Source organism: Hyperolius riggenbachi, chromosome 8, assembly GCF_040937935.1.
Source record: "Hyperolius riggenbachi isolate aHypRig1 chromosome 8, aHypRig1.pri, whole genome shotgun sequence".
Lineage (NCBI taxonomy): Eukaryota > Metazoa > Chordata > Amphibia > Anura > Hyperoliidae > Hyperolius > Hyperolius riggenbachi.
The window spans coordinates 26508081-26528737 of NC_090653.1; the positions used below are offsets into that span (position 1 = coordinate 26508081).

Genomic DNA, 20657 nt, shown 5'->3' on the forward strand with positions numbered 1-20657 from the left:
TCCTCTTCAGCATTATGAAAATAGCTGAAATGCCGCATTTCCGCGGCAGAATGGGATTTGGGGGGTATATGCCTCTATTACCCCCCCCCCAATACCTGGGGCAAAATCCAGGGATCACTTCCTGTAGAGGCAGAGTTTTGTGCAGTAGCTCTGCCTCTGCTCGCGTCAATCTGCTCCGATCACCGCCTCTCCCCGCCCCTTTCAGTCTTCTTTCACTGAGAGGGGCGGGGAGAGGCGGAAATCCACGCGCAGATCGATGCTAGCAGACAGAGCTACAGTGGAAAGCTTTGCCTCCCCGGGCAGCAAAATCCACGATTTTGGAGTCATGGATGCTTGTCTCGGGATTTGGGGGGTATAGAGGCCTCGTTCTGCTATGGGGATGCGGCGTTTCAGCTATTGGCATTATGCTGAAGGATTAATTATAAGTAAAAAGAGATTTTTTTTTTAAGGCTTCAGTGTGTCATCCCCTTCCCCCAAACGAATATGTAATATTCATTTGAAGTTACCTCATGTGTTTATTTTAAATAATTTTACTTGCTTCAGGTTCCTTTTTAAGGGTTCAAAACTGAACAAGCAAGAAAGATTTCTTAGTACAAATGTATGAAAATGACATTAGCAGAAAGTTTACATTGTGGGATTCATGACTCCTTATGTAACATGATTGACTTGGCTCCATGATCTTCAGAAACCTGCTGGATTTCATGTTTGCTTGCATGAGCTCACTGGCTCCAGCCTGCTGATCACCTGACATCTAACGGATAAACAGCAACCAGCACAACTGCCATCTTTGTGTTTACTATTTACCTGCATCAGTGTTTTACTTCAGCTAACATCTGGAAATATGCCTGAAGAAGGGGACTAGATCCCAGAAAGCTTGCATCATTTAACTTTATAACAACAATAACAATAATATTTATATAGCGCTTTTCTCCCTGGGGACTCAAAGCGCTGTGACCCTGCATTATGCAGTCTCAAAGGCTAGGGAAAAGAGGTGAGTTTTTAGCCTTTTTTTAAAGCTGTCCAGAGAAGGAGCCTCTCGTACTGATTGTGGAAGTGAGTTCCATAGAGTAGGGGCTGCATAGGAAAAGGCCCGAGCACCAAATGTTAAGTGTATCCTGGGAATAACCAGCTTCATCTTGTTGGCAGAGCGGAGGGTGCGTGGAGGGGCATACAGTTCCAATAGATCCGCTATGTATTTGGGTCCCATGTGGTGTAGAGCCTTGAATGTCAGCAGGCAGATCTTAAAATTGATTCTCCATTTTACTGGCAACCAGTGAAGAGTTTGCAGTACTGGGGTGATGTGTGAGCTGCGGGGGGCATTGGCTAGGAGTCTGGCTGCAGCATTCTGTACTAGCTGTAAGGGGCGCAGAACATTATCTGTAGATCCGATTACCAGGGCGTTGCAGTAGTCTAGGCGGGAGGATACAAATGCGTGAACCAGGGCAGGTAGGTCTTCAGCTGGGATAAGGTGTTTGATTTTCGCTATATTTCTTAGATGGAAGAAGGAAGACTTGACGACAGCTGATACCTGCTGTCTGAGTTTTAGATTTCCATCCAGGATCACCCCAAGGTTTCGCACAGAGTCTTTATACTGCACAGTATCTCCCCCAATTGCTAGTTTGAGGTGGTGAGCGTTTTGAACTTTATCCATCATGTGTGGACCACCTACCACCAACACCTCTGTTTTGTCAGAGTTCAGCCTCAGCCAGCTGGTGTTCATCCAATTTTGTAAATCCACTAGACACGCATTTATGGATGCTGATGGGTCTTGGGTGCCAGGCTTGAAGGACAGATACAGTTGTGTGTCATCTGCATAACAATGGTATCCTAAACCATAGTTCTGGATTATTTTGCCCAGTGGGAGCATGTAGACTGCAAAGAGTAATGGTGATAGTACAGAACCCTGTGGAACTCCATAGGCAAGTGGCACTGGATTAGAGTAGTGTGTGCCCAGACATACTTGCTGTGTCCTGCCAGATAGGAAGGTCTGAAACCAGCTAAGAACAGTACCCCTTAGGCCACAGTAATTCTTCAGTCGCTGGATTAGTATTTCATGGTCCACGGTATCAAATGCTGCTGACAAGTCAAGAAGAATCAGAATTGAGCAATCACCCTTGTCCCTTGCAGTAAGTAGATCATTCATTACTCGGACTAATGCTGTTTCAGTGCTGTGCCTTTTCCTGAATCCTGACTGAAAAGTATCAAAGATGTTGTTATCTGTAAGCCTGGCTTCTAGCTGGTTGGCGACTGCTTTCTCGATAGCTTTTGATAGGAATGGTAAGTTCGCCACAGGTCTGTAGTTGGTTACAGAATCAGGATCTAGTGATGGTTTCTTCAGGAGGGGTTTTATGATTGCTTTCTTTAGTTCTTCTGGGAAAAGTCCACTTTGCAAGGAGCACTGAGTGATTTTGTGAAGTGCTGGCCTGAACAGCGCTGGGCACTGCATTAAGGATCCAGTTGGGCCAGGATCCAGGTCGCAGGTAGTGGGGCGGAGACTTTGAATGAGAATTCCAAAATCTTCTACACTCAGAGTGTCAAAGACTTGCCATGGTGGTACGGTAGTAGGCATATGCAACGTCCAGTGGTCAATTGATGTTGTTGGTGTAATGCTGGCACGGATGCTAGACACCTTGTTTGTGAAGAAGGCAGAGAATTCTTCACACCTTTCCCTGGAGTATGTGGTTGGGGCTTTTAGGCAGGAAGGATTGCAGAGTGATTCCACTGTGTGGAAGAGTTGAGCAGCTCTGTTGTTGGCTGTAGATATTTTGTGCGAGATAAAGTCTGATTTTTTCTTGGTTATTGCTTGTTGGTATTGTCTGAGGTGTTGAACTAGGCTAGATTTGTGCTCCCCAGTCCCTGATTTACGCCACTGTCTTTCTAGTCTGCACCCTTTCTTTTTTAGATCCATGATGGTTTTGTCAAACCAATTAGCTTTCTGCTTTTTGGTTGCTGATTTGGTGCGCCATGGGGCAATACTGTCAAGTGTTTCATATATCGTGTTGTTGTACTGGGTTACTAGAGAGTTTGGGTCCATTTGACTGTGGAGCAGATTTGTAAAATCCAGGTTGGCAGTTATCCTCTCCGGTGTTAATTTACTCAGGGGACGGGTTTTGATTGTTTCTTTAGGGAGCTGCTTGATAGGGTGATGTTCAATAGTAAACTGTATTATGTGATGGTCTGACCACACCACTGGGGTTACTGTTATGTTACTAATGACTTTATCAGTTAGCCATTAAAAGGTATTACTTTTACAAGACTAGGCATTAATAGGAAATCGCTAGCTAGACACATGCCCAGAATTGCTACTGAAAATCGCTAAGCGTTTGTGATTACACCTAACAATTTTGGTTACTTGCCTGGGGCTTCTTCCAGCTGCCTTTAGTCATCTCGGTTCCTCGCCATCTTCCTGCACTCTTCTATTCAGCAGTTGCGCTCTTCTGCATTTGCACAGTTGCTACAGCGTATGTTCTAAATGCTCTCGGTAACAGAAGCGAAAATGAGGAGGTGCAGTACTGCACATGTGTATTTTCCTGCGACTGGCCCTGTTGGCAAGCTTTTGGAGGGGCACAGTGGCTGTACAGAACAGATCAGAACGATGGCGAGAGACCAGGGTGATTACAGGAGGCTGGAAGAAGCCCCACGTAAGTTAAACTGGCCAATTTTATTTCACTTTAGGTTCCCTTTGACTACTTAAGGACTACAGTGATTGAAATCTACGCCCTGTTTTGGTGGCTACCTGGCTGGCAGGGCGTAGATTTCAATCACCGCTGCAGCGCGCATCTGCCGTTTTCGTCGCTCCCTGACGATCTTGCCACTGAATCCCAACGTCTCTCGCATCAGCTCACTTGCTCTGCCTGTCTCTATGACGGCAGAGCCATGTGAGCCGGTCAGGAGCTGATTTCATTGGCTCCTGGCCGTGTCTATCAATGTAAGCCGCTCCTATTGGCTTACATTGATAGGCAGGGTCAGTAGCCAATGAAAGCGGCTCCTGACCGGCTCACATGACTCTGTCGTCATAGAGACGGCAGAGTGGATGTCAGGAGGATCCCGGCGTGCGGCGGGTATGCGCAGCGATTCGTCGGGATTTCATCGGTATTGTACCAGCGGTCTCTGGTCCTTAAGGGGTTAAAGTGAACCTCCGGACTAAAAATCGACTCAGCAGCACTGAAAAGGCCTGGTGTTTCTTTAACAGTTTCACAGCATCAGAACTTTGTTTCTCTTATCCAAGCCTCATTTTTAGCTGCACAGAAGAAAACTGCCCGGGCTTTTTTCCCCTGATGCTGTGCAAAGCATGATGGGATTTCCGATGTTGTTGCTCTCGTTTTGCTGTTTTGGTGCAATTTTTTTTTTTACATTTTGAATTTGTCATTTGAAGCCTAGTGTGTGCAGCTGGGAGGGGTAATCAGGACACAGGATAGTTGGAACTGTGTCTCATGCTCCCTGTCACCTCTTTTCAACCAAAAAGATGGCTGCCCCCATGACAAAGATGGCAGCCTCCTTGAATCACAAACATTTGCCTGTTCTTTTAAAACAGGGTGGGTAAAAAATTATATTACCTATCTATTCTAACTAACATAACTAATGTAACTTAAAGGGATACTTAAGCTTGTGCCCTCGCAGTCACTCACGGATCCTCCTGTCCCCCGCTGCCAGCTAGCTTTGTTTTTTGTCTGACGGGCTCACTGCGCTGGCCTGGCCATGTGTCTCTTTCTTCGCGTTCCCGTCCCCAATAGCGTCCTGCAGGCGGGAACGTGAAGAAGGCTTCGTGTGGCCAGGCCTGTGAGCGAAACGAAACTTGCTGGCAGTGGGGGACTGGAGGGTACGTGAGTGACTGCGAGGGCATGGGACGGCTGCGGAAAAATGATTTTTCTATTACATGCTTAAAGGGACACTTAGGTAAAAAAAAAAAATGAGTTTTACTCACCTGGGGCTTCCAATAGCCCCCTGCAGCTGTCCGGTGCCCTCGCCGTCTCCCTCCGATCCTCCTGGCCCCACCGGCAGCCACTTCCTGTTTCGGTGACAGGAGCTGACAGGCTGGGGACGCGAGTGATTCTTCACGTTCCTAGCCACAATAGCGCCATCTATGCTGCTATAGCATATATCATATACCATATAGCAGCACAGAGGGTGCTAATGTGTCTGGGAACGCGAAGAATCACTCGCGTCCCCAGCCTGTCAGCTCCTGTCTTTATAAAGAATAAAGGCCATGCTGAGAATCCCCCATGAAGAGATGGACTAGCCCAAAACCTGTCAGTAATGTCAGATTTCTACTACCTACTATAAGTGACAGCAACATGGGAGAAAAGTAATTTATGGCTCATTTTACTCTGGGAGAAATGTACTTCTTATTTGTATGTATTTTAGATTTTCACGACAGTTCCTCTTTAAAGCAAACCTGAAGCAAAAAAAAACAAAAAACAAAATGTAAAATATTTGGAATTGTATGTGTAGTACAGCTAAGAAATAAGACATTAGTAGCAAAGGAAAGAGTCTCATATTTTTATTTTCAGATATTTAGCTTTGTTTTCTAATAACATTGCATCATTCTGTCACAGTTGCAGCTTTAAAAGCACACTCTGTCTTTTAAACTATAAAACAAAGCAGAAATATTGACCATTTAAACTTTCCTGCAGTAAAACCTTATCACAAACAGTTTTGCTGTTGAGATGGCGTTTTTATTTTAGGAATGTTTAAATAATGGTTCCTCTGGGGATCGAACCCAGGACCTTCTGCGTGTAAAGCAGACGTGATAACCACTACACTATGGAACCAGTTGTTTAAATGGTAGTAATTGAGAAGGCTCTCCCCATATTTTGTAGTGCTCTGGTAGTTCTTAAGGTGTTCTCGCCTTCAGGATGGAAGCAATTTTCCCGTCAGCACTGCTCCCATTCATTTGCCAATAACTTTATCACTACTCATCACACGTAAATGATCTAGATCTTTTTTTTTTTTTTTTTTTACCACAAATTGAGCTTTATGTGAGCTATACTTGCTTTCAGTAATTACTTTATTTTCTATGCATTTTAACTACTTACGGACCGCAATGATTGAAATCTATGCCCAGTTTTGGTGGCTACCTGGCTGGCAGGGCGTAGATTTCAATCAACTGATCCCTTCCAGTTCTGACAATATTTTGTCAGAACTGAAATATACCAGTTGCTGTCAGTTACAACTGAATGTGCAAATGTGCAAGGTAATGTCCATGTTTCCCTATGGCTCAAGTGGGTGATATTACATTTAAACAGTGTGCTGACCAGGAAGCTGTTAGGGCTGGAACCCACAGGAGCGCTTTTGGCAGCGTTTTGGCAGCACTGCGATACGCTAGCACTTTGCCAAAACGCTGGGCTAATGTTAATGGATGGGGCAATTTCCACAGGAGCGTTTGCGTTTCCCAGAAACGCAAACGCAGGACCTGCAGCATTTTGGGAGCGTTAGCGCTTCAATGTAAAGTATTGAAACGCTAGCAGAAACGCTCAGCAAAACCTAAACTGAGCGGTTTTGCTAGCGTTTTGCGGTTCAGCACACTGTAACAAAATTAAAAATAATTCACAGGACCAATCAGGATAAAAACGCAAATCGCCCGCTGGGCAAAAAAATACAATGTTGCAAAACACGACCAAAAACGCGCATGAATCTGCTTGCAAACCGCTCAGACAAAATGCTAGCGGTTGCATTTTGCGTTTGCTGATTTCAGTGGGTTCCAGGCCTTATGGGGTAATGGCCATTCTTAAAATGGAAGACGGAGAATTCCATTGATCACAGTGGACAAATGGGACGCCAGAGAGGAGAAAGAGATTGAGGAGTAGACTACACAGGCGGCAAGTATGACCTGTGTATGGCTATTTTGACTTTTTATTTTCAGTTCAGGTTCTCTTTAAAAAGGATAAATATAATTAGTTATTTGATCAGTTTATTTTCACCTCGCGTTTACTTTAGAAGGGGTTGCAACCTCAAAAAGAAAACAAATCTATAAAAAAAATGTTTGTGCCCTAAAATAGTATGTGTACCCCTTTTATTTTTTTTTAAATAGAGTATAAATATCTCTCCTTCATTTCTTCCCCAATATGTTTAATACAGATTCAGTGACAAACGGCAGAAAATGACAAAATATGCCGTGACCCGGATTCGAACCGGGGTTGCTGCGGCCACAACACAGAGTACTAACCACTATACGATCACAGCTGGTGAAAGCTGAAGGTCAGATTGTTTGTAGATGTACACAGCAAAGAATGTTTTTTGTTTGTTGAGGCTGTGCACATCAACAATCGAAATCGCAAATGTCATCGATTTTAGATTTTGTTGGCCTTCCCCCCCCCCTCCCGGCACTCAGTTTTTATAAAGCGCTTTTATAAGTGCTTTTGCAGAGCGATTTGTTTTTTCACTTCCTGACGTCAGTCAGGAGGTGAACTTTTTGAACCGGAAAAGAATAAATACAATGTATTTATTCTTAAAAGCACCTGGAGCACTGTTCAAACGATCATTTTGCAAGCGTTTTGCAATTTCCCTATAACTTACATTGAGGCAAAACACCTCAAAAATGGTACAGGCAGCGCTTTCCTGAGCGGATGGGTAACGAACTGCTCAGATATGAACACTCTCATATTGAATAATCAGAGCCGGATTAAGGCTAAATGGGGCCCTAAGCAAAGTAACTGATTTGGGCCTCCCCATCATGTCGTAATAGAATCAGAAGATGCAGCTGCACAGCAACATGCCGCACACACCGGGGCAGCCGAGCTACTGGTTGCTATGGGCAACAGCCCGCTTTCCTCTGTGGGTGCACAATGCAGGGAATAGCAGCGGCAAAATGCAGAGTGAGAGATGAATGGCTGGGACATTTGCACTTAGGGGCTGGGGCACCCCTGTGAAGAGGGCGCCAGATATCACAGCAGCAGCACTTTCCCCCTGCATTTCCAGCCTGGCAATAGCAGAAAGCTCTGGACACCGCCAAATCGGAAGCCGTTCCCCAGACAGAATTACATAACCACCCCCACCACTGAACAACCGGATTCCTCCCAAACTAGACAGCCACCATGCAGCCTCCATCCAAGTGAATACGATAGTCCAGCAGAGAAGGCAGCCACAGCGGGGGAGAATGACAGCACCAGATGACTCACATTCACCTATTGCGATCCAAGCAATAGAGGTCCCGTCATCCGGAGCCCATCTGTCTCCTCTAGAGTGCTGCCGCTCTGTTACTACTACTATTACTACTTACTACTTCCTGTCTGATCTGAGAGTCAGGAAGTTCAGAGCGAGCGGCTACACTGTAGAAGAGACAGATGGGTTTCAGATGACGGGATCTCTATCGCTTGGATCATAGATAGGTGAGTGAGCGTTTGCCATCTGCTGCTATCATTCTTTCTGCAGCTGTGGTTCTCTGTGGGAAGGGAGGGAGGAGTGGGCAGAGGCAAAATAGCAGGAGGGGGACCTAGGAGGAGAGCCTGGCTCTGAAGACAATCAGCAGCGCACAGCATCATTAGACAAGACAAGACAAATAACATTTATATCGCGCTTTTCTCCTGGCGGACTCAAAGCGCCAGAGCTGCAGCCACTAGGACGCGCCCTATAGGCAGTAGCAGTGTTAGAGAGACTTGCCTAAGGTCTCCTACTGAATAGGTGCTGGCTTACTGAACAGGCAGAGCCGAGATTCGAACCCTGGTCTCCTGTGTCAGAGGCAGAGCCCTTAAAGGGACTCTGAGCAGTGCTTGTGGGTATGCCTTTAAGCATACCCACAACTAATTAATTACATCCTCACACCTACCAGCATGATGTTTGTAATTATATCCCCCTGGGTTCCTTATATGTCATTGCATTGTGCTGAGTCCTGTGTAATACAATGTAACTATGGAAAGATGCATATCATTTTAAAGGTCTCTTTCTCCTCTTTCCAGTGATAGATAAACTGCCACCCTACACCTTTTAGTTTTCGCTATTTTCGTGATCGAAATTGCTGTGGCTGCGATTTTGATCGCGAAAATAGCAAAATTTATATATCATTGGAAAGAGGAGAAAGAGAGCTTTAAAATGATATGCATCTTTCCATAGTTACTGCACTGCTATACCATCCAGCCACTGCTGACAGGATGGCGAGGGCTGGATTATGTGCTGATGGGGCCCCTTCAACTCTGAATGGGGCCCCAAGCGACTGCTTTTGTTGCCTGGTCGGTAATCCGGCCCTGGAAATAATTGCACAAGCGTTTTTAAGGCGATTTTCAAAATTGCCAGCGCTTTAAAAAACCCGCAAACCCCCTAGATGTGAGCAAGCCCTTAGTGATTGTAAAGACGTGTGGTTTCTGTTAGGCCACATACACACATCAGACCATAGTCTTTTGAAAATGAAAGATCACAGACCAATGTTACCACCCTTCATGTAGTATGAGAGCCATACCTACACAGTCTTTTCTATGGAGCTGAACTCCCCATCAGAAAAAAATCTTTGCAAGATGCTGCACGCAAAGATGCTGTACAGACACAAAAGATCAGTATCTGCAAAAGATCTGTTCCTGCCAAAAATCCATTCCTGCAAATTGCAATGATAGTCTATGAGATCTGCAGATCATCATACACACATGATTTAACTGACTTTCATCTGCAGATCAGATCCACCAGGATGGATTTTCAGATCTGCAGATGATTGCTTGATCTGCAGATGAATGTCAGTTAAATCATGTGTGTATGATGAATGTAGAAAGTAACAACTAGGAAGCATTTGGCCAATCAGAGAATGCAAAAAATGACCAAAAAAACACTACGAGGAAATCGGAAATTCGAACTCGGATTTCTGTGGAAATACTGCATAACCACAACTCAGTATTTTTTAGCCGAATCATCGAACTCGGAGGCAATGGACCAATCAGAGAATGCAGAGTCAACTCTGATGTATTTGGCCAATCAGAGAATGCAAAATATGACCAAAAAAAAAAAAAAACACTACTCGGAAATCGGAAACGGATCGGAAATCCACTAAATCGGTAATGGAAATCGCAATTTCTACAGAATTGGAAATTGGCATTTCCGACCATCCCTAGCGCCGGGCAGACAACGGCGAAAATCAGGATCAAAGCGCTGTGTGTGCGTAAACGATGGTATATGGCGGTAAGCGATCGTACCGATGGCTGTCCATTCATCTGTATAAATAACGTTTAAATGGCAAGCGCTGCAGCTGTCGTTAACTGTTGCAGACCCGTCCGTGTGACCGAGCCCTCAGAAAGAAAAAATTGAATGGATCATGCTGATGTTGTAAACGAACTCCAAATTCTCATTTTTAAATGTTTTATATAATTATTACTAATTTTAAATTCCATTAAAAATATAACATCATCTGTCATTCGACTTATTGTTATTGATTTATAAAGCACCAACTAATTCCGTGGCGCAGTACAAAGTAAGAAACAAACATGGGGTACATAATACAGACAACGGTGTACACCAAATATAGACACTGGTACAAAATACAGGATTGATTATTACAGTGACAAATGTAACAGGGTCAATAAAATGTTTAACAATTTGCCAGTCGGGGTGAGAAATCCCTGCCCTGCAAGCTTACAATTGAAAGGAATGGGGGGGGGGGGGGGGAGGTGGGGTGGTATTCCATATTCATAGCTAGAGGTTAATTTTCCAGTGTTTGAGGACATAAAATACTGTACATGCTATACTTCCTGGAGAATGTGGATACTGTATGAAATATTGTGCTGTAGTTAAGCAAGTCAAAATGCTTGGAGAATGCGGGCATCGATCCCGCTACCTCTCACATGCTAAGCGGGCGCTCTACCATTTGAGCTAATTCCCCTTCTGTAACAAACTTTACTGCTTCCACTGTAACAGCAGTTACTTTATGCAATGCATACACTGTGGGCAGTCTTCTAACAAAATCTTCCCTCACCACAGTTTCTTGATAAGGCTTTTCTCCACCATTTGGGGCTCACAGGTCTCTGTGGCGCAATCGGTTAGCGCGTTTGGCTGTTAACCGAAAGGTTGGTGGTTCAAGCCCACCCAGGGACGCTATGTTTTTTCCTATCTTATCCTTTTTTAATTTGTTTATTTACTTATATTCAAAATTGATGCAGGATTATGCAAATTGTTGATGCAACTTTATGTTACTTGAAAATAGATCAACTGAACCCCACTTCAACTCCATATTCAAGCTGCACATATTTGCAAAATGCTGCATCAACTAGGGATTAATTGCATCTAGTTAATAATTCCAAATGAGCTGATAAGATGACCAAGAACTTGCATACAGAAAAGAGAAGGGTGTTAAGAACTGAGCCTTGAGGTTCCCTTAACCAAGAGGACCATCGTGAAGAGTTCATTTTATTTCATGCAGCCCTGAAACATGTACATTAGGGGGTACAGGAGCAACGAGACGGCATCACAAGGCCGCTTCCTGAAATTGATCGGAAATCTGCCTGCTGTTTATGACGGCCAACAGATCTCTTTTCGATCAGATTCGATCAGTGATAGATCTGGCTATTGTTAATCTGCCGTCAAAATTGATAGAGCACCTCAATAGTAATCTCTTCACATGCTGTAGATTCTGGACAAGTAATAGCTCAAATACAGTAGCAAGAAAAGGTATGTGAACCCTTTGGAATTAGATGATGAGATTAGATCAGATCACATTTTATGAGCAATTTGTGCAGAAATCCATACAATTCCAAAAGGTTCACATACTTTTTCTTGCTACTGTACATATATTTCAAGGAGAAAGCCCTCTATAAGAAAAAATAAAAAAAATTGTAAACTGGAACTTAAAGAGATTCTGATGCGAGTCTAAATGCCCTTTTTGAACTTGTATTTATGTTAAGCAGTATAATCCCTGCTAAACCGCCGGTATCCCGCGGGAAAATGAGGAGTTTATACCTCCCAACCCTCTGCTGTGTCCAGGGAGCGCTTCCTTATAGAGGCAGACCTTAGCACTGTAGCTCTGCCTCTTGGTGCGTCAATCCCAGCTGATCGCTGCCTCTCCCCGCCCCTCTCAGCCTTCCTTCACAGAGAGGGGTGGGGAGAGGCGGAGATCTGCCGGCAGATTGACGCGTAAGGAGGCAGAGCTGCAGCTCATAGCTCTGCCTCCATGAGCAGCAAAATCCACATCCAAGAAAGTAGTGGATTTTGCAGGGGGGATTTGGGGGGTATAAACCCCTCGTTTAGCAGGGATTATACTGCTTAATATAAATACAAGTTCAAAAACGGGATTTAGACCCGCTTCAGTCTCTTTAAGCTGAGAATACAGGTGAAACTAGGAAAATTAGAATATCGTACAGAAGTCCATTAATCTCAGTAATGCAACTGAAAAGGTGAAACTAATATATGTAGTAGTAACCCTTTGCAGGTGTTTTGGATGAATTAGCTGATTAGAGTCTGACATGATGAGCCTAAAATATTGAACATTTTCACAATATTCTAATAGGCTGAGATTTGTTGGTTGTCATAAGCTGTAAGACATATAGTCATCAAAAATATAACACATAAAGGCTTGACCTATCTCGCTTTGCCTCTATAAGTAATAATTAGTTTCACCTTTAAGTTGAATTGCTGAAATACATGGACTTTTGCACGATACTCACATTTTTTTGCGTTTCATTTGTTTAATTCATACAGATTCAGTGCAACAGTGGAAAATGACAAAACTTGCCGTGACCCGGATTCGAACCGGGGTTGCTGCGGCCACAACACAGAGTACTAACCACTATACGATCACGGCTGGTGAGAAATAATGGTCAGATTGTTTGTAGATGCACATAGGAGAGTATGTTTTTTGTCTGTCGAGGTTTTGTTCATATCGAAAATCGAAATCGCAAATGTCAGCGATTTTAGATTTTGTTGGCCTTTTATTTATTTTTTTCCCCTCCCGGGGCTCCGTTTTTATAAAGCGCTTTTATAAGTGCTTTTGCAGAGCAATTTGTTTTTTCACTTCCTGACGTCAGTCAGGAGGTAAAGTTTTTGAACTGGAAAAGAATAAATACAATGTATTTATTCTTAAAAGCGCCTGGAGCACTTTTCAAGCGATTATTTTGCAAGCGTTTTGCGATTTCCATATACTTTCCATTGAGGCAATAAACATACATATATCCAGGCACATCGCCTCTGGTTAGGACATTAAATAAATTATTAGGGAAAGGGAGGTGCTGAAGGGGGTGTGGCTAGAAAACAGCAAAAATCTATTAACCCTTCGCACACTCACATGCAAATGTTCAAACAATTGCATTCACAGATTCACTCATCCAGGCACAACTGTTATCCCTACAGCTAAATTAAAAGCCAGGGTTTTAGTTCACAGAAGAATGCATTCTTATGCTTAATCACCTATACTGCGCAGAAGTACCCAGGTAAACATAGGTGTCCTAACTCTGGCCCTGTAACATGCATAGTGCAGACATGCAAACACATTCATTGCATCAAACCTATCAATGGATTAGGAGCACACATCCTAACTTCCTCTCCTGGGAAAGACAGTGCATCTTACCAATCGCACAAGGGAGCTAACGTTATGTGTCCATGTGCACCATGCACATACACCAGCATAAGCTGTCTGCATGCTGACAAACATACAGGGGAAGGGGGGAGTGCACCGAATTGGACCCTAGCCACAGGGGTCAATGATAAGAATAAACATACATATATCCAGGCACATCGCCTCTGGTTAGGACATTAAATAAATTATTAGGGAAAGGGAGGTGCTGAAGGGGGTGTGGCTAGAAAACAGCAAAAATCTATTAACCCTTCGCACACTCACATGCAAATGTATATGTATGTTTATTCTTATCATTGACCCCTGTGGCTAGGGTCCAATTCGGTGCACTCCCCCCTTCCCCTGTATGTTTGTCAGCATGCAGACAGCTTATGCTGGTGTATGCGCATGGTGCACATGGACACATAACATTAGCTCCCTTGTGCGATTGGTAAGATGCACTGTCTTTCCCAGGAGAGGAAGTTAGGATGTGTGCTCCTAATCCATTGATAAGTTTGATGCAATGAATGTGTTTGCATGTCTGCACTATGCATGTTACAGGGCCAGACTTAGGACACCTATGTTTACCTGGGTACTTCTGCGCAGTATAGGTGATTAAGCATAAGAATGCATTCTTCTGTGAACTAAAACCCTGGCTTTTAATTTAGCTGTAGGGATAACAGTTGTGCCTGGATGAGTGAATCTGTGAATGCAATTGTTTGAACATTTGCATGTGAGTGTGCGAAGGGTTAATAGATTTTTTCCATTGAGGCAAAACGCCTCAAAAATGGTACAGGCAGCGCTTTCCTGAGCGGATGGGTAACGAACCGCTCAGATATGACCACTCTCGTAGGGAATCATTGCACAAGCGTTTTTAAGGCGATTTTCAAAATCACCGGCGCTTGAAAAAACCCGCAAACCCCCTAGAGTTGAACAAGCCTTTAGTGATTGTAAAGATGTGTGGTTTCAGTTACTCTCCTCATTTCCCAAGGTCTTCATAATCGCTCCTTAAAACATTTGACTTCAGGGTGAGACTACGTTTCCACCAGTACGTCGCAAATTCATTTCAGTACGCACAAATGAATTTGCATTCTAATGCGAATAAGCATGAGCATTTATGCGAATTTTAACGCAAAATTGTGTCAAATTTGCATAATTTTCCAAATTGCGTTTTTAACCATGATAGGCCCAGTGCACACCAAAAACCTCTAGCAGATCCGCAAAACGCTAGAGGTATTTGAAGCTGTTTTTCTAGGTATGTTTAGAGAGGTTTTCTAAACATGCCTAGCTTTTTGTAGCGTTTTTTTTGTAGCAGATTTCATATATTGTTACAGTAAAGATATTACTGAACAGCTACTGTAACAAAAACGCCTGGAAAACTGCTCTGATCTAGCGTTTTTCAAGGCAGTTTTCCACTTTCCTATACTTTAACATTGAGGCAGAAACGCATCAGAAACCTAAAAAATACTGCAGCCTGGGAGTTTGCATTTGTGGTAAAAACGAACCGCTCTGGTGTGCACCAGCCCATCCCATTGAAATGCAGTACCCAAGCAGTTTTCTATGCTCAAGCATTTTATAAAACGCTCCAGAACCGCTCTGGTGTGCACCAGCCCTAAGGGCTGAGACACACCAGAAAAGCTCCCCAAACGCTAGAGGTTTCAAAAGCTCTTCCCAATGTACTGCTATGGGGTTTTTTCACAAAACCTCATTGCTCCAGTGTGCATAGACACATAGGATAACATTAGCAGCAGATTTAAAAACTCAAAACGCTCAGAAAAACTCCTCTGGTGTGCACCAGGCCTAAGGCCCAGTGCACACCAAAACCGCTAGCAGATCGTCAAAACGCTAGCGGTTTTGGGAGCAGAGAGCAGATATTTGGCGTACGAGAGAGAACGGCGCCGGAGACTTGGGCGCAGGACACAGCCAGTATATGGCTGATCCTGCTGCCGCACAAGTCCGGGCCGTGTTAATTACTATTCCCCCTCCAGGCCGACATGGATAGTGGGGGAATGAAATAATTCGGCTTCCAGCAATCGCTGGAATCCGAATTATTGTTTTAAAAGCAACTTCAGGTCCGTCTTCTGATGGCGCTGAAGTTACTCCCTGTGCCTGCGATAGCCGTAGTTCCTATTACGGCCTATGGTGGCGCCGGCTGCGCCCAAGTCTCCTGCGCTGCTGCGCCCAAGTCTCCAGCGCTGGATTTACTGTGTTCGGATATTTGGCCGGGTGCACACCAAGCGGATTTTGTATGCGATCCACCAGCCGCGTCAGCCAGTGAAAACGCTTGGGTATTGTATTTCAATGTGTGGTGCACACCGGCGGTTTGAGGTTTTTTAGCAAACCGCAAACGCGCAGCAGGAGGCACGTTTGCGGCTTGGCAAAAACCTCAAACCGCCGGTGTGCACCATCCCATTGCAATACATTAGCCAAGCATTTTTCCAGGCGGATGCGGCCGGCGGATCGCTCCAAAAACCGCTCAGTGGCCCAGTGCACACCAAAACCGCGAGCAGATCCGCAATACGCTCGCGGTTTTGGGAGCTGATTTCAGAGCGATTCTAGGTATGTTTAGAGAGGTTTTCTAAACATACCTAGCGGTTTTGCGTGCGTTTTTGTGTAGCAGATTACACATATTGTTACAGTAAAAGCTGTTACTGAACAGCTTCTGTAACAAAAATGCCTGGCAAACCGCTCTGAAGTAGCGTTTTTCAGAGCGGTTTGCGTTTTTCCTATACTTTGCAGATTTCGGAAGCGTTTCGTCCTCAATGTAAACGCGCAGCAGGAGGCGCGTTTGCGGCTTGGCAAAAACCGCAAACCGCCGGTGTGCACCATCCCATTGCAATACATTAGACAAGTGTTTTTATAGGCGGATGCGGCCGGCGGATCGCTCCAAAAACCACTCGGTGTGCACTAGGCCTAAGTTAGATTTATTGAAATGTACGCTAAAACACAATCCAAATTTGCATGGTATTCATTGCAGTACATGCGAATTGCACACGATACCTGCGGTGTAGGAATTCTGATGGCTCTGCTGTGCAGGATTTTTCTGCACAGCTCTTTGCGCAGATTCTGTTTATAGTGAAAACAGGCCCATTGACTTGTATTGTCATGCGAATGTGCATGCAGAAAATGCATGCGAATTCGCGTTAGTGGAAACGGGCCCGAAAGTAAAATACATTTTTGGGTCAAAGTTGATCACAATTTGATCGATCAGACATTTTAAGAGAATTAATTGCCATTGGATTAAATCGGGATGATCGTATCTGCAGGGAATCGAGTGGTACAATCGATGAGTGTGTTGGCATCTTCGGGCTTCATTCATATGGACGTCTGAACCAGCCACCCGCAGCAGTCTGGCATCTCGTTGTAAATACATTTTCGCAAGCTTGCAAAAAAAAGCATTTGTCGGCTTTTGTCGGTGCTTCTTTGCATGTGGCATTTGTCATCCCGCAGGAGGACACTGAAGCGTGGCGGTAAATGATCTTGGAAGCCACCTGTTGCTCCAAGGATTGGCTAAGCGCCGGGTAGGGATGCTGGGGCAGATTTTGCGGAATTGAAATTTGTGAATTTCCGATCGGAACTTGGAAATTGGAAAACGAAACTCAGAAATCGGATTTCTGCAGAATTACTGCATTACCACAATTCGGTAATTTTAGCCAAATCGCAGAACTCTGAGGCATTGGACCAACCGGAGAATGTAGAAAGTAACAACTAGGAAGCATTTGGCCAATCAGAGAATGCAAAAAAATGACCAAAAAAACACTACGAGGAAATCGGAAATTCGAACTCGGATTTCTGTGGAAATACTGCATAACCACAACTCAGTCATTTTTAGCCGAATCATCGAACTCGGAGGCAATGGACCAATCGGAGAATGCAGAGTCAACTCTGAGGTATTTGGCCAATCAGAGAATGCAAAATATGAAAACACTACTCGGAAATCGGAAACGGATCGGAAATCCACTAAATCGGTAATCAGCATTGGGGGAAATCGCAATTTCTACAGAATTGGAAATTGCCATTTCCGACCATCCCTAGCGCCGGGCAGACAACGGCGAAAATCAGGATCAAAGCGCTGTGTGTGCGTAAACGATGGTATATGGCGGTAAGCGATCGTACCGATGGCTGTCCATTCATCTGTATAAATAACGTTTAAATGGCAAGCGCTGCAGCTGTCGTTAACTGTTGCAGACCCGTCCGTGTGACCGAGCCCTCAGAAAGAAGAACTTAAATGGATCGTGCTGATGTTGTAAACGAACTCCAAATTCTCATTTTTAAATGTTTTATATAATTATTACTAATTTTAAATTCCATTAAAAATATAACATCATCTGTCATTCGACTTATTGTTATTGATTTATAAAGCACCAACTAATTCCGTGGCGCTGTACAAAGTAAGAAACAAACATGGGGTACATAATACAGACAACGGTGTACACCAAATATAGACACTGGTACAAAATACAGGATTGGTTACTACAGTGACAAATGTAACAGGGTCAATAAAATGTTTAACAAATTGCCAGACGGGGTGAGAAATCCCTGCCCTGCAAGCTTACAATTGAAAGGAATGGGGGGGGGGGGGGGGAGGGTCAAGAGGTGGGGTGGTATTCCATATTCATAGCTAGAGGTTAATTTTCCAGTGTTTGAGGACATAAAATACTGTACATGCTATACTTCCTGGAGATTGTGGATACTGTATGAAATATTGTGCTGTAGTTAAGCAAGTCAAAATGCTTGGAGAATGCGGGCATCGATCCCGCTACCTCTCGCATGCTAAGCGAGCGCTCTACCATTTGAGCTAATTCCCCTTCTGTAGTTCCCACTGTAACAGACTTTACTGCTTCTACTGTAACAGCAGTTACTTTATGCAATGCATACACTGTGGATAGTCTTCTAACAAAATCTTCCCTCACCACAGTTTCTTGATAAGGCTTTTCTCCACCAGTAGGGGCTTACAGGTCTCTGTGGCGCAATCGGTTAGCGCGTTCGGCTGTTAACCGAAAGGTTGGTGGTTCAAGCCCACCCAGGGACGCTATGTTTTTTCCTATCTTATCCTTTTTTAATTTGTTTATTTACTTATATTCAAAATTGATGCAGGATTATGCAAATTGTTGATGCAACTTTATGTTACTTAAAAATAGATCAACGGAACCCCACTTCAACTCCATATTCAAGCTGCATATATTTGCAAAATGCTGCATCAACTAGGGATTAATTGCATCTAGTTAATAATTCCAAATGAGCTGATAAGATGACCAAGAACTTGCATACAGAAAAGAGAAGGGTGTTAAGAACTGAGCCTTGAGGTTCCCTTAACCAAGAGGACCATCGTGAAGAGTTCATTTTATCTCATGCATCCCTGAAACATGCACATTAGAGGGTACAGGAGCAACGAGACGGCATCACAAGGCCGCTTGCTGAAATTGATCGGAAATCGGCCTGCTGTTTATGCCGGCCAACAGATCTCTTTTCGATCAGATTCGATCAGTGATAGATCTGGCTATTGTTAATCTGCCGTCAAAATTGCTAGAGCACCTCAATAGTAATCTCTTCACATGCTGTAGATTCTGGACAAGTAATAGCTCAAATACAGTAGCAAGAAAAGGTATGTGAACCCTTTGGAATTAGATGATGGGATTAGATCAGATCACATTTTATGAGCAATTTGTGCAGAAATCCATACAATTCCAAAAGGTTCACATACTTTTTCTTGCTACTGTACATATATTTCAAGGAGAAAGCCCTCTATAAGAAAAAATAAAAAAAATTGTAAACTGGAACTTGAAGAGATTCTGAAGCGAGTCTAAATCCCCTTTTTGAACTTGTATTTATGTTAAGCAGTATAATCCCTGCTAAACTGCCGGTATCCCGCGGCAAAATGAGGGGTTTATACCTCCCAACCCTCTGCTGTGTCCAGGGAGCGCTTCCTTATAGAGGCAGACCTTAGCGCTGTAGCTCTGCCTCTTGGTGCTTCAATCCCAGCTGATCGCTGCCTCTCCCCGCCCCTCTCAGCCTTCCTTCACAGAGAGGGGTGGGGAGAGGCGGAGATCTGCCGGCAGATTGACGCGTAAGGAGGCAGAGCTGCAGCTCATAGCTCTGCCTCCATGAGCAGCAAAATCCACATCCAAGAAAGTAGTGGATTTTGCAGGGGGGATTTGGGGGGTATAAACCCCTCGTTTAGCAGGGATTATACTGCTTAATATAAACACAAGTTCAAAAAGGGGATTTAGACCCGCTTCAGTCTCTTTAAGCTGAGAATACAGGTGAAACTAGGAAAATTAGAATATCGTACAGAAGTCCATTTATCTCAGTAATGCAACTGAAAAGGTGAAACTAATATATGTAGTAGTAACCCTTTGCAGGTGTTTTGGATGAATTAGCTGATTAGAGTCTGACATGATGAGCCTAAAATATTGAACATTTTCACAATATTCTAATAGGCTGAGATTTGTTGGTTGTCATAAGCTGTAAGACATATAGTCATCAAAAATATAACACATAAAGGCTTGACCTATCTCGCTTTGCCTCTATAACTAATAATTAGTTTCACCTTTTAAGTTGAATTGCTGAAATACATGGACTTTTGCACGATACTCACATTTTTTTGCGTTTCACCTGTTTAATTCATACAGATTCAGTGCAACAGTGGAAAATGACAAAACATGCCGTGTCCCGGATGCGAACCGGGGTTGCTGCGGCCACAACACAGAGTACTAACCACTATACCAGGGGTCCCCAAACGTTTTGGGTCGAGGGCCGGGGCAAAATACTTCAGACTGCTGGGGGGCCGGAGCATACATAAAATGATGTAGAAGTCTTTGTGGGCCAGACAGTGAAGCATACCCAGGTGACAACCTGCAGTCCAATTAGACAGCTGTGTCACCTGATGTGTAATTTGATTGGAAACCAGCGAATTACTGCTTTCTGGCTTCCATGTGGATGTAGCTGACCGCATTGTACCGTAAAACATTTTGTGTGTGGGGGGACGATTAAAAAGCCTCAGGGGGCCACATTCGGCCCGCGGGCCTTAGTTTGAGGACCACTGCACTATACGATCACGGCTGGTGAAAAATAATGGTCAGATTGTTTGTAGATGCACATAGGAGAGTATGTTTTTTGTCTGTCGAGGCTTTGTTCATATCGAAAATCGAAATCGCAAATGTCAGCGATTTTAGATTTTGTTGGCCTTTTATTTTTATTT

The 20657-nt window shown here is 43.9% G+C and overlaps 6 non-coding genes across 6 annotated transcripts; 2 read left to right on the plus strand and 4 right to left on the minus strand.

Moving 5' to 3' along the window:
- Nucleotides 1-5698: 5698 nt before the first annotated feature.
- On the minus strand, nucleotides 5699-5771 carry TRNAV-UAC (transfer RNA valine (anticodon UAC)). The gene has a single exon. It is a non-coding gene; the product is annotated as a tRNA-Val (tRNA).
- Nucleotides 5772-7110: 1339 nt separating this feature from the next.
- Nucleotides 7111-7182, minus strand: TRNAH-GUG (transfer RNA histidin (anticodon GUG)). Its single transcript has one exon. It is a non-coding gene; the product is annotated as a tRNA-His (tRNA).
- Nucleotides 7183-10933: 3751 nt separating this feature from the next.
- On the plus strand, nucleotides 10934-11007 carry TRNAN-GUU (transfer RNA asparagine (anticodon GUU)). Its single transcript has one exon. It is a non-coding gene; the product is annotated as a tRNA-Asn (tRNA).
- A 1630-nt stretch (nucleotides 11008-12637) lies between these two features.
- Nucleotides 12638-12709, minus strand: TRNAH-GUG (transfer RNA histidin (anticodon GUG)). The gene has a single exon. It is a non-coding gene; the product is annotated as a tRNA-His (tRNA).
- A 5482-nt stretch (nucleotides 12710-18191) lies between these two features.
- Nucleotides 18192-18264, minus strand: TRNAA-AGC (transfer RNA alanine (anticodon AGC)). Its single transcript has one exon. It is a non-coding gene; the product is annotated as a tRNA-Ala (tRNA).
- A 150-nt stretch (nucleotides 18265-18414) lies between these two features.
- Nucleotides 18415-18488, plus strand: TRNAN-GUU (transfer RNA asparagine (anticodon GUU)). The gene has a single exon. It is a non-coding gene; the product is annotated as a tRNA-Asn (tRNA).
- The last annotated feature ends 2169 nt before the right edge of the window (nucleotides 18489-20657 follow it).